General features: G+C 45.8%; 1 protein-coding gene across 12 annotated transcripts in view; it reads left to right on the top strand.

The window, feature by feature from the left end:
• Positions 1–12044, top strand: part of LOC139361667 (disco-interacting protein 2 homolog C-like) — a 173194-nt gene that overhangs the window by 51509 nt on the left and 109641 nt on the right. For 3 of the 12 annotated variants that reach the window (XM_071090465.1, XM_071090457.1, XM_071090455.1), the window contains exon 1: positions 1919–3016. The exons of 7 other annotated variants lie outside the window; for them this stretch is intronic. The gene's annotated coding sequence lies outside the window, so the exon portion shown is untranslated. Of the gene's footprint in view, positions 1–1918; positions 3187–12044 lie in introns of those variants that run through there. 2 more of the 12 variants (XM_071090441.1, XM_071090452.1) reach the window with 2 other exon arrangements.

Raw genomic sequence — 12044 nt, 5'->3', positions numbered from 1 at the left:
AAGCCGACTTGTGACTGCAGTTCTGTCTAAGGGCCTCCCCGGGTGTTAGATGTCAGTAAATGACACCTGTGTGTGGATCTCATGTGATGAGAGAAACAGTGGGGGAAACCAAAGCTTGTGGAGTCTACAGGTTCTGAACTTGGAGGTGTGTGCACCTGTGTACTTGGTGAGGGGTGTGACGTCCGGAATGAGTGTGCACGTGTGTCACGTTTGTGCATGTGTGGTTGAGTGTATTTAGCAGGTGTGGGTGGAGTGAGCATGTTCATGTGTGTCGTATGTATTTGAGGGTGTGTGTGGAGTGTGTACACGCATCATATTTGGTGAGTGTATTTGAGGGTGTGTATGGAGTACATACATGCGTTTGCGTGTATACTATTGGGTGAAGCGGTGGCATGTGTGGAGTAAGCATGCACACGTGTATGCTGTGTGTGGGGTTTCTAAGTGGTCCTCCCCTGAGCCTGCTCCTGGGCCCTGCTGTCCTGGCAGCTTCACAGTTTGGTGCGTCTTTGATTCCGGAAGATTCTGGAACCAAATTCTGAAGCTGTGATCACAAACTTGCAGCCCTGGAGGACGCTGGCCCGTGGAGCCGGCACGAGGGTCTCTCTGCTGGCCTCTCCCTGGGCTCTGTCCACAGAAGAGCATGTCCGATGATTGAGCTGTGCGGGTCTGTGGCTCCCCAGCCTCGAGTCAGCCCTCGGTTCTGTCCCACCTCTGTTTTTCTTGCTGAGGGGCTCCGGGAAGTGGTGCCTGGGATGGCGTTTTCACCCTGGGGTTGCTTGGCCAGCTGCCCAGGTGCTGGCTGCCTGAGACCTGCTGCCGTCCGGGGTGGACGGGGCTGTCGCGGGGACATCCCTGAGCACCCGCGGGAAGGCAGGTTTAGGAAGTGCCAGAGGTGAGTGGCTTCCTCTCACACTTGATTTTCTGGAAAGTTCTGGGTCTCCTGTTTTTCCCTAAGGGAAGTTAGAAACTGAGTTTCTCTTTAGGGGAACGTCTTTGCAGAGTCTGCTGTTTGAATGTTCCCCAGGTGTGGAATACTCAGGGCCATATGTGTTTGGGAACATCCGTGTCCTGAGCGAATTCAGTAAGGAATGGAGAGAGGCCTCCTATCAGCTTGGCCTCTGTTTCCAGCTTGTTGAGGGTTGACGGCTGCTGGTATCCCAGGGAGAGTTAAACACTGGGCGGTGTGGGATGGGAATGTTTGCTCTGACAAGGACAGTGGGAAAGCATCTAAACAAACGTCGCTGTTCTCCGGGCTCCTCGGGGTCGAGCTTGTTTTGTGGTGTTGAGGGAAAGCTACCCTTGTTCCTGTTCCTCACCATTTGAAAGGTGTCCAGGACACGTTCCTCTGGAGAGGTGATGTGCATGAGTGGGGGTCAGGTCGCAGGCTCCGAGGTTATTTGGGACCTGTCAACTGATTTCCTGAACACACAAGTGCTTGGTAAAGATGTTCCTGATTAGCTAAAACATTTCAAGAGGACGTGATAGCTGGTGGTTGTTTAAAGACTATCACAATTTTCCTGTTACTTTTTAAATGCCTGTTGAATAAGGGAGGATTCACGTATTTTTATTTTCCTGTCTGCATACTTGATATTTTGTTTTTTGTTTTTCATGTGGGTGTGCAGTTAACAGGATTTAGAAGCAGTCTCAGCCCTGGGGAGACTTCAGGGCCGCCTCAGTCAGTGCTGAAGGGAGGCAGGGATTTGGGGGCTGCTACCTCCACAGGAAGGGACACCAAGGGCCAGAGGTCAGCAATCTCAGTGAGGTCACAAAGACGGGCACACCCAGCACCCTGGCCCATGTGCCTCTCCTTCACCTTTGTCTCTGCTCAAAGCTGCTCTCCTGGGTCATCACTGGTGATCTCTAGGTGCGTGCTTGCTTCTTGCAGAAGTGGTGTCTGGCTGTGGTCAGTGTGGGCCCTCAGGACTTCCCTGTTTTTGGCTCACATCAATATTGGGCAGTGGTGTATGTTTGCTTTGGAGTGGTAGATCCGGTGGATTTTTGGCTTTGCCAACTCATTTAATGCCTGTTCTCCTAGGTGCTGGGACCCTCTCCTAAGTCGCCTGTTCTCCTAGGTGCTGGAGCCCTATCATAAGCCGCATGTTCTCCTAGGTGTTGTGACCCTATCATTAGCTGTGTGTTCTGCTAGGCGCTGGGACCCTATCGTAAACTGCTTGTGAGAGATCTCGGAGGTGCTGCTTATGAGGATCCGCTGCCTGACCTGAGGTGCAACAGTTGCAATTCAAAACCACCCCCCAGAAAAATTGTCTTCCATGAAACCCATCCCTGGTGCCAAAAAGGCTGGGGGACAGCTGGCCTACCGCGGGCTAAGATGTCAGTAGATTTTTGGACTTGGGCCTCAGTTGAAGAGGATTAGATTTTGAAAGGTGGGGTTTGAAGGCTTCTAAAGGGCAGGTTTTCATCTCCAGTGGGGCCTGGCCAGAACTGGGTAGAACTGACCCAGAAGCTGACAACTAGTCAGGCTGGCTCACTGCCTGTGTCCTGTGTGTGCAGCCTTGCTGTTTATTCAATTGTCTGGTGGTGGTGTGGATTCCATCCACAGCCTCAGAGTAGTGGAAGCCATTACTTCAAGGCTGACCTTATTTAACTTTATCAAAAAGACATGAAAATCATTTAGTATAAATCTTCCAGATACCTGTATCCTTTCTTTTCCCAGAGGCTTTTAAGTATTGCAACTTAAAAATCTTCAAAAATAACTTGAAAGGAAAACCTCTAAATATATTTTTGATGAGCACCCTTGACACCTTTAATATGTGAAGTAAATTCCCTTGACTTTTGTATTCCTAGAAACTCGTTCATGTTTGCAGATGACTTTGTATTTTGTCAACAGTGGCCACTGGTTGGTGACCATCAACACCTGCCGTGTATCATTTAGAAAGTTGGATGTGGATGTATTCACTTTTCAGACACACAAACACATGGGCTGTTTTTGGTTTTGATTTTTTTGGTTTTTTTTCTCCCCCCAGCTGAATTCAAGAAAGGGAAACAAGCAGACAGAGTAAGTACCAGAAAGCGTCTAAGTGGCTGGGTGGGGGATCCTACTATGGTGTTGGATTGTGTTCTGCCAGACATCGCTCCTCGAAAAGCTGACCCTGAAACGGCTGGCATTGCCCTCACCCTGGGACATTCGTCTGTCTCACCAGAAAATGAAGAATCTGCCAGAGTACTGTGAGTCAAATTCAGTCAGAACTCGATTAACTAAGAGGCTTTGTCTCAAAGGCCAAAACATGAGGACACATTTTTAATTTTTAAGGAGTGCTTCATTGTGAGTCAGTTCTGATGTGTACTGCATTAGGAAACCTCTGAACTTCCACGGTCAGGCCCAGAACTCTGAGAGAAAGTGGTTGTGCCCTTCCCACTGTTTTTGTCACTAGCTGTATTGATTTCCTTAAAAACCCTTTTTATATGAGTTCTATTATAGTTTGAAAAAAATTCACTTAGGTAGAACTGGAAGCGTTTGCGCCGTGTTAATACTCATGACCCGTTCTGGGTCTCGGTGTATGTGTACTGTATAAATGTACATGTGTGTATGTGGTGTACACATACTACGTGTATTTCCACTGCATGTATTTACAGTGTATAGGTATGTACACTACATTTGTGTCCTACACACGTGCATGCTGTAGGCATGCATGTACATGTGTATATGTGTGTATCTACGGGGATGATTATATGCACACTAGTTGGACACCTATCTGTTCTACATGTGTACATACATGCATGTATTTAATGCCACATACATACCTGTGTACGTGCACCATGTGGGTATGTGCACATTATTTCTGCAGATGTATATATACATATGTGCACACAAGCATGCATGTACACTATGCACACTGAATAAACTTCTGGATATGTACACAATAATACGTATACATGCTGCATATGTACGTACACTATTGCATATGTGTATACGTTTTATACGTTAGTGTACTGATGTACATTGTATACATGTGCATATGTGTACACTGCACATGTGTATGCATGCTGTAGTGCACCTACGTACATTGGATAAGAATGTATGTTATATGCATGTGTATACATATAGCAAATAGCATACCTGTGTACATACGGATGTGCATGTGTATGCCATATACATGTACATACAGGTTATAGTATACCTGTGTACACTGTATGCATATAGACGTGTGTACATGCTCTGCATGTACATACATGTTAGCATACCTATGTACATTTGCTATATGGATGTGTGTATGCTCTATGCTTGTACACACGTAGTGAACTTGTTTGTACACTATATATATTTGGATGTGTGTACACTCTATGCATGTACCCTACATGGATCTGGATGTGTGTGCACTCTGTACGCACGTAGTGCACTTATGTACACTCCACGTATTCGGATGTGTGTAAGCTCTATGCAGGTACACGTGTTACAGTGTGCCATATACGTACGTTATGTGGATGTAAATGTGTGTGTGCGCTCTATGGCACCAGGAATAGGGCTCCCGCAGGGATCCAAGAACGCACCATCTCGCTGGCACCGGAGAGTGTAGGATGAAAACAGTTGTTTGTTACAACCTAGTTGAAATTTGGCAGGTTACTCTACCCTTTGCAACGATCTAGGAACAGTCACTTCATTGATGTGTGTGTTCCTGAAATCATAAACAGCTCTGTGAGGTGTGTCTCATCCCCAGACGAGAGAGGGAACCGAAACAACAATGACTCGGTCACTTAAGTGAGGTAGAACTAACACAGCAGCTGTCTAGCTTTCTGTATTATAACTTTGTCAGCAGCTCAATGAGAAATCGGCACTCATCAGGAAATGTGTCCACTTTCTACTGTTCTTTATTGGTGGCGTATTAACTGCCTCGTGTTATTCCTCACGATGTAGCAAAATCCCTCCTAGAGTTGTGAATATAAACAGTTCATGACAAATGTAGTATCTTCTTTGTAACATTGAAAACGATATGTAAGTTCATCTTCAGATATTGTTTGGAAGGATGAGAAGGAAGGTGTTTAGGACAAAAGAATAGAGAGCTTTCAAGTAAACAGGGAAAAGAAGGACTTTGTGCAAAATATTTCCAAATTTGGAATTTGAGAATACTAAATCTCACATCTAAGATCATAGGTAGTTTTTTTTTTTTGGGGGGGGGTTAAAATTAGTACTTGGTTTTCCATGCCTTTGGGAATTTCAGTCCTGATGGAGGATTGCAAGAATAATCTGATTTTTCAGAACAGAAGGGCAGTCTGTCTCAAAGGTAAATTCCAGGTTGTACCATAGAGAAATAGAAATTGCTGTCAACTTTCTGTAAGGTTCTTCAGTTCTTTCCTCTTCTGTGGTTAAAAAACCATCTCTGGGTTTAGTCTCAGCCAAGTTCCTCTTATGAGGTTGCCTTACATTTCGCACAGCTGTTGAGAGTCTTCATCATTCGTAGTTAACTTGTTAAAAGCAAAACCTTGTACTAGTTAGATCTGGGCACCTTGAAGGCAGGGCTCTGTTTTATATTTTTAATAAGCAGCAGGGTGATGGCAGGGCTAGGGCCCTTCATCCCATCATGCATTCCTCTGAGCTTTCAGAGCTCTCACTGCATGCTGAGTGGTGTTGGCTGTTTAGGGTTTAAATAGGAAGACGAGGCTCTGCGACTTGGGACGCTCTTACTACCTTCATAGAGAGCTTGGTGACAGTTCAGCATGACAGTTTGTGCCCCTGCTGTGTATACTTTGTTACGGCCTCACAGAAAGGGTATTGATTTAAACGTGACTAATTTCTTCATGTTTATTTTTGCCTTTATTCCTAGTTACAGTCCTGATAATTTTTCTTCCTTTAAAATCTTGCTAATGGTTAGTGAATTAGTGATAAACTATATTTACGTGTTCTCTAAATCTAGCGATTTAATTGGAGGTCATTCTTCTCGCACCGTGTGTCAGTGCTATGTCAGGATGGCTCAGTTTTACATTGTCAAAGGATTAACTAGAGCAGGATGCAGCCTTACTGGAAATTGCTCGTTTGTGAAATACAGGCACTTTATTTTTTGTTATACTCGAGGTGTGTTCAAATGTAAACATTTTGAGCCGTGTTAGAAGGATATACAAGATTGTAATGAAGAAAGCAGCAACTTGATCAAGTACTAGCTAATGAATTTTATGTTTTAAGTATATGGACTGTGGACCTTGGCAATCAGTTCTCATCTTGACCTTTTATTGTTTTATTAGAATCTTGCTCTGTCACCCAGACTGGAAGGGTAGAGCCCAGGAGTACAATCTCCATTCACTGCAACCTCTACGTCACAGGTTCAAGCGATTCTTATGCCTCAGCCTCCCTAGTAGCTGGGGTTACAGGGTGTGTGCCACCATGTCTGGATAAATTATTTTTAGTAGAGATGGGGTTTTGCCATGTTGGCCAAGCTGGTCTGCAACTCCTGACCTCAAGTGATCCACCCACCTCAGCTTCCCAAAGTGCTGGGATTACAGGTCTGAGCCACCATCGCTGGCCTGACCTTCTGTTCTAATATTGGTTATTCAGTCTCGATGATAGCACCTGGTTGTATTAACTTGGGGTAGAAAGCACAATTGCAATGAATCTGGTTGTGTATATACGTGCTGACTTAGCGTTCATGGCAGCACTGTGAGGTGGGCATTGTTCCTGAAGGAAGGCCGATGGGCAAGTCGGGGCTTAGATACGGGACTTGTGGGCAATCACTGCTGTCCCATGGCTGAGATCAGGCCTGTCTGTCGCCTGTACCCTGAACTCTGAACACACAAACGAGCAACTGTCAAGAGTCGGTGCTCGAGTGTGATGTGGCCTGTGGTGTTTGCCTCGCAGCGCTGCTTTGGCTCGGGGCAACAGGGCAACAGCTCCCTCCCTCGTTCGGCTGCCTGGGAGTCCCAGGAGAACCCACTGATACCGTTTATAAATGCCGGACATCGAGCGTTCTCCTTGGTACCAGCACATCTGGAATTGGACAGCTCGGTTAGATTCTCGGCCAGCAAACCTGTACAAGAGTGTGTGAACTCTGCGTTTGCTTCGCCCGGACAAAGGTGAATTCGTGGTCACTACTGGATGGCAACAGGTGTGGCCTCAGGAGCAGCACGGAGACAGGCACCCGGGTGCAGGAAGAGCATCTGCAAGAGGGGGTGGGGAAGGTGACAGACACAGGCGCGAGTTTAGCTGTTACCGTGGATGGGGGGTGGTTGGGTAAGACCAGATTTTCTCATTGTTGCCCCTTTCTGAAAAAGACCCTGAATTGACTTCTCTGTGGCTCCTCGCGCCTCCTTGTCAGGTTGGAGGAGACTGCTCTCCTGGCTCAGGCCCTGCTTGCGGCATCACGGAAGCTGCTGTTGCTTGCCCTGCCCTCCCTGTGACGTCCTCTGTGCTGTTGTCCGGGAACAGTTCTGCCGAGCAAGCTTGGACTCTGCTCCCTTCTGCTCTTGGATTTCCTGTCTGGAAAGCTTGTGTTCTTTCCTGATTTTTGATGATGCTGAGCTATGTTTTTGCAAGGATCACGCGTGCCTATAGCAGGGAGAAGCCCCTTTGCAATTTTAACATCTTGACGCTCTCAAGCAGAGCTTGCTATCGAAGTTGACAGCCTCCTGTGTTTTTGTTTTGGCAGAAACTGAATTTCAGTCCTAGGACAGCTTCAGCACACTTGATCCTAGCTCTTCTCTCTCACTGCTCCCCTCGTGTGTGGCAGAAATCATATGCCCTGAAGTTTACCAGTCCCTTCATTTGAAAATCAGTTAGTGTATGTGATCCTCATGAGAATTTTACTTTTTATAAAAGCAATCGCAAAGACTGGGTTTTGCGAAACCAGTGTTTTATGTGTATATTAATTGCACTCACAATAAGCTTTGTCTTCTAAATATTTCATGTTTCAGATTAGCCCTGGAATCATGCCCTGGAGTAGTTTTGCTATTCCGCTTTTATTTTTGGCTAAGGTAAAGTTGAGAACATTGTGATATTAGATGTAGTGAGTCCTTTTAGTTTCTTCTATGTCTGTTTTCCTTTAAGCCAGAACCAGCAGACTGATACCAGTTTGTGAGCACCTGGCATCTCCCAGGCCTTTCCTGGGTCTTCCCTCCGCTGTCTTGTGGACAGGGCAGTCATTGGTGGAAGATGAACTTGAGAATCTGTGTGTGGAATTAAGTAAATGTCATAGCTCTCTTCTGTGACAAACTGAATGACATTAAGCCCAGTAAATTGTAACAGCAGACTTTGCACATACAAAGCATTGAACACCAGGAAGGTAACCAGGCTGCGATGCTTCTGGTCCTGCACAAGACCTCCGGTATCACAGCGCATTTAACATACTGGCAGCATTGAGTGTTTGAAAATGTTGTGTACGTACCATGTCCGTGATTTTCGAGGGCCTGGATAAACACCTCTGGTTATCGCAATCTTTATCAATGGGAGCTTAAGGTTAGTACTGGGGCAGACTGTGTTTTAAAGAATTAAGGTGTCTCGAGTATGTTTCAGTTTTCCCATGAAGAAGAAACATGTCAGCTGTTCTTTCCTAGACTGTGGCTATCACAGTGCCCCACCACGGTCGGTCACATGTTTACTTCCCCTCCATTTAACCGGGCTGGGCTTGGGCCAGAGTACTTCGGTTGTCAAATGTCATATGAGGCTGAGGAACTGTCTTCTGCTTCATCATTAGCTTATGGAAACACTGTTTTCCAAAGCATACTCTCCTTTATCATTTGTGTTTATATAAAATAATGGAATGGTTATTTTAACTGTGCAGTTTCCTATGTTTGGTTATTTAATTGCAGAAAGATAATGGTTTTATTTTGCTAAAATCTGTGCTAGGAATTGTGCAAAATCTTTGTGAAATGCCCAGTTTACTAGCTTAAGTTATAGATCTTTGTATAGAAAAGAAAAAGCCTATTGCTACAAGGAGCATTGTCTTTATCGATGCAAAAAGCTTTAAACTTATTGGCCGTGTAGTAGGTAAAAATGCATCAGAATGTGACGAAAATTGAGAAAAGCATTGAAGTTTTAAAATCTGCTCTGCAGTTTTCTTCAACTCCCTTGCAAGATACTTAATTTGAATAAAAGACAGAATAAAGTGTTCCCACTGAGGAAAGTGGCAGGAGGACTGTTTAGAATGTGTTCTGAATCTGAGCAGTCCTGCCACACTCGTCTGTGATGTGGTGGTGTCCATGGTGTCACTTTTACAGAACTTTAAGAATGCCTCTGTGAATAAAATACATTTTATTCTTAGTATTTCTGTTTTGAGTTTTGAGGTGTGTAAAACATGTTAATGGTTTCTTTCCCTTACAGAATTTGCTTGTTCTTTTTTTTTTTTTTTTTTAAATGCCTACAAGACTCTGAAGCACATTAATCGCTTAAAAAGGAAAGAAAAAAAAAAGGGCCAGGCGTGATGGCTCACGCCTGTAATCCCAGGGCTTTGGGAGGCCGAGGCGGGTGGATTGCTTGAGCCTCGGAACTCGAGACCCAGGGAACCAGCCTGGGCAACCTGGTGAAATCCCATCTCTACGGAAAACACACAAATTAGCTGGGCATGATGGCTGCACACCTGTAGTCCCGGCTACTCCAGAGGCTGAAGAGAATCGCTTGAGCCTGGGAGGCGGACCTTGCAGTCAGTGGAGATCACGCCCCTGCTGTCAAGCCTTGACAGAGTTGGGACCCTGTCTGAAAAACAGCAACGTTCATAACGTATGGGTGAACTGCCCGGCTGCTCTGTCTAGAGTAGAATAAATCTAATTATGTTTTTGCCTTTTATTAGCATTGAAATTTTCTTAATTATCCCTTTGTTTTCATTACATTGTAGCAATATATTGCCGCTTAGAGTCTGGAACAAGTAGGCTTCTCTGGATCAGGTTCTTACTGGATGGCTAAAACTTAGAATGATTTTTCCCTTCCTTGGATGTGACTTATAGAACTTTGCCTTTTGAGGTGATGTGCTGCATTTGATAGCGGACACAGGAATGCCCGAAGAATTCACTTACAGGGCTAAAATATACGTGCTTTGTAGTGTTTCCCTCCTAGAATGAAAACGGTACCTCTCATTTGTGGGTCGATGATGCTATTTGCTGAAAACTTTTAAAATTTTATTTATTTTATTTTATTTTTTTCAGACGGAGTCTTGCTCTGTCGCCGAGGCTGGAGTGCAGTGGTGTGATCTTAGCTCTCTGCAAACTCCGCCTCCTGGCTTCACGCCATTCTCCTGCCTCAGCCTCCCGAGTACGTGGGACTACAGGTGCCCGCCAGCACGCCTGGCTAATTTTTTGTATTTTTGGTAGAGACGGGGGTTTCATCGTGTTAGCCAGGATGGTCTCGATCGCCTGACCTTGTGATCTGCCTGCCTCCTTCTTCCAAAGTTCTGGGATTACAAGCATAAACCGCCGCCCCCGGCCAAATACATGTTTGTTTACTGCCTCAGTCCTACGTTGGGTAGCCCTGTTCTTCGTCGAATATTCAGGGAGCGGGGGCATCTTGAGTCTTGAAAGGTGTGCTCTGCGAGATGGGAATCTTCCGGCTGCTTATTTAGGGAATCCTGCCGGCTGTCATTTACTGGAGAGCGCAGTTTCCTGGCTGCCCTGGTCTTTGAGGGGAGGGAGACTGAGGGGTCATTTTCCCACCTGGACCAATGTGTTTATTAAACCTGGTTTGTGTATCATTTGGATCTTTTTATGAAGGAAAAGCTACATCTGTGACTTTCAGATGAGTGGAAGTCATGTTAAAAAATATATATATATATATAAATATATATATATATAAATATATATATATATATATATTGGCTACTATGGAGAAGTTTTGTTCTTGTGACCTGTGAATACAGTCACAGGAGAGCAGAATGTTCACGGTGTGGGTGCTTACAGTGTACATGCAGAGTCACATTCTTCACTAGTATTACGTTAAAAAGTGACAAATAAGAGAAAAATATTTTGCTCATTACAACGTCGGTAAGAAGCTGGCAGCACTCTTGTTTTTGGAGGGGTGTGAAGGGAATATTGAGAAAGTGTCATCAACATTAGACTCGCCCACTCTGCAAATCCTGTGCCAGCTGGAGTGAGGATCCCGTGATGGAAAGATGCACCCCTGTTCCCGGAAGGAGTTGAATCTTTGTAGCGCTCAGGACGCATGGTTCATCTCTATATAAAGGCAGAGTGTGAAACGCCGTGGAGGCTGAGAGAAGCGATGTGGTTAGCAAGTATGAGTGAGACGTTTGGGGCTTGTTAGCACCTGGCGTGTGTGCAGCAAGCTTTGCTATCTGCACATGTGTGATCCTTAGAACACTGGCGTCTGGAGCCATGGGGGCTGTCGAGGGCCCCAGCTCCCGGCGGGCTGAGGAGTTCCCTGTTACCACCAGGATAACCGTGATTTTTGAAGGCTGTCACTCAATCCCAAGTCCTGGAAGGGGGCTCCTTTCAGAGAGGAAAACACCCCTAGAGCCTCAGGCAGAATTCAGTGATTTTTCTTATAATGTTGCTTAGATTTCGCAAACATGAAACCAAGAACATATTTCAGAATGCTTATGGTTCTTTTGTAACCATGGAAACAAAGTAAGTTGCAGTCGATGGACAGTTTGTGGAAGCTGAACTGCCTACATCGTGAGCACGGCGCTCTCCCTACCGCCCTGGGCCTTGCTCCGGTTTTCTGGGGAGGCTTTGCAGGGCCTCTTGGCTGGGATACCTCTCTCATGTCCAATGTTGCTACCCCTGGTCACAGCCATACTGCTGGGCACCTGCGCCGTGAGGTCACTGAGTGGACACGGAGCCGCGGGGCAGCAGTTGGTCAGGAGGTGGCATCCACATGGTCCGAAACAGGTTTCTGTTCATTAAGAATGATCATTGCAATAAAAACAGAGTGAAAGAAAACTCTACTGACCTGAGAATGCGTCCGCTGAGTTGCATAGGGAAGTGCAGTGAGGAAGGTGAGGGCTGAAAGGAAATGAGGGAGGGAGAGGAAAGGAGAGAAGGGAAGCGAAAGGGGGAGGGCGGATGGGAGTGAAGAGGGAGATGGAGGAGGAAGAAGAGAGAGGGCGGTGGGCAGGAGCCTGGGAAATGTGTCCCAGAGCCGGTTCCTGACCGTCGTG

Source organism: Macaca nemestrina, unplaced genomic scaffold, assembly GCF_043159975.1.
Source record: "Macaca nemestrina isolate mMacNem1 unplaced genomic scaffold, mMacNem.hap1 Scaffold_93, whole genome shotgun sequence".
NCBI classification, from domain to species: Eukaryota; Metazoa; Chordata; class Mammalia; order Primates; family Cercopithecidae; genus Macaca; species Macaca nemestrina.
Note: the sequence above shows the minus strand (reverse complement) of the source record. Positions and strands in the feature narration are given on the sequence as shown.